We start from the raw sequence: 1,472 nt of genomic DNA on the forward strand, positions 1-1,472 counted from the left end.
CCAGACACATAACAGAGTGGGTGAGCAGCATGGGGACATCAAAGGGGTGGCAGGAAAAAGGAACCATGCACGGCCGACTCTAAATGGCGTTCTGCACACGTAAATATTGGGCAGCTATCTTGGCTAAAATGCATGATTGTTGGCCTGCATGTTGCTGCACAGACCACTGTGAGGCTGTTAGGGGGGATCACTCAGATCGTATACGCAATGACTCGCTATCACTGAATATGGAAAAGGGATGACTTCTTCATTCATTCATTGCCAGACGCCATGTATCCCAAACGGGGTGGCCAAGGGCTTAGAGTTAATTGTTTTACAGGGAGGGGCACTAATCCTCCACCAACCCCACTTGACACGTAGGGAGAACGTTATGCCAACAGCATCTGGTGTTCCCAGGCGGTCACACATCCAAGTACTAACCAGACCCAACGTTGCTTAACTTCGCTGATCGGACGGGAAGCGGTGTACTCAACGTGGTATAATGATCGCAAAACAATCATTCATACAGCAAGTCTATATTGTACTATGTGTCTGTGTTATTACAGTACTGTGATTGATGAGAACAAAGTAAAATGGGTAGTTGGTTCGGATCTTTCAGACGGGCAGAGAAAGATTGTGATTTTCCCTATCTGATATTATTCAGTTTCACTTGCATGGACTTCAGCAATATGGCATTTTATGCCTTTCTATCCGTCTATAGCCAGAAGCCTTAATCCCGTAAGGGGTGGCTGCAAACAAATTGACTCCATGTCACCCTGTCCCCTGCCATATTGCTGACGTACCACCAACTTACACCCCCCTCTTATTTTGAACTCCTGTATCATATACAGTGAGGGAGAAATGAAAGTTCAAAGCACATCACAATGTTTCTGTACACAGCACAAAAGTCAGTTTATAATATAATAAGGCAATTGTTACAGTAGGCTGGAGCTGCCTTGGATGATAGTACTACAGGAAATTTTTTTTTATAAAATCATAAATGAAAAGCAGCACCTCTCAATGAACTTTCTGTAGTTGCCCCTCATTACAATTGAAATTGAGTTAATGTAATATTTGCAACACTTAAAAACAAGTTTCACTTTCTATGACATATAATTGAAGGTGATGGTCCTTACAAAGGCACCACCATAATAATGTTAAACAAGCTCATAGACATAAGAATCAATGAAAATACTTTTTTCATTGGTTACATTGGTTTCTTAGGGGTCAGGAAGGATAATCGGAAAGGTAAATCATGTTTCTCAACAATACTGAATTGTAGGGAGGAAAAATAAAAAAAAAGTGACAGTAAATTTCATTATGATAGCATGTTTTCTATCTGGTTTGTCTGGCAGGAGTTGAGAGACCTCCTTTCATTTTACTGCCTATAATTACTGCCTTCCTTACAACAGATGGCAACACAAAGGTGTTCTTTCCACCTGACATATTGCTGAATCTGGAATAAAGTCTTCATTCACAAGTCTTCCTCTACA

At 41.1% G+C, this 1,472-nt stretch overlaps 1 pseudogene; it reads right to left on the reverse strand.

The window, feature by feature from the left end:
- Nucleotides 1-371: 371 nt before the first annotated feature.
- On the reverse strand, nucleotides 372-489 carry LOC145395690 (5S ribosomal RNA; annotated as a pseudogene).
- Between the last annotated feature and the right edge of the window lie 983 nt (nucleotides 490-1,472).

Source organism: Coenobita brevimanus, chromosome 32 (genome assembly GCF_032717465.1).
Source record: "Coenobita brevimanus isolate Jiangsu-jjx chromosome 32, ASM3271746v2, whole genome shotgun sequence".
Classification (NCBI taxonomy): domain Eukaryota; kingdom Metazoa; phylum Arthropoda; class Malacostraca; order Decapoda; family Coenobitidae; genus Coenobita; species Coenobita brevimanus.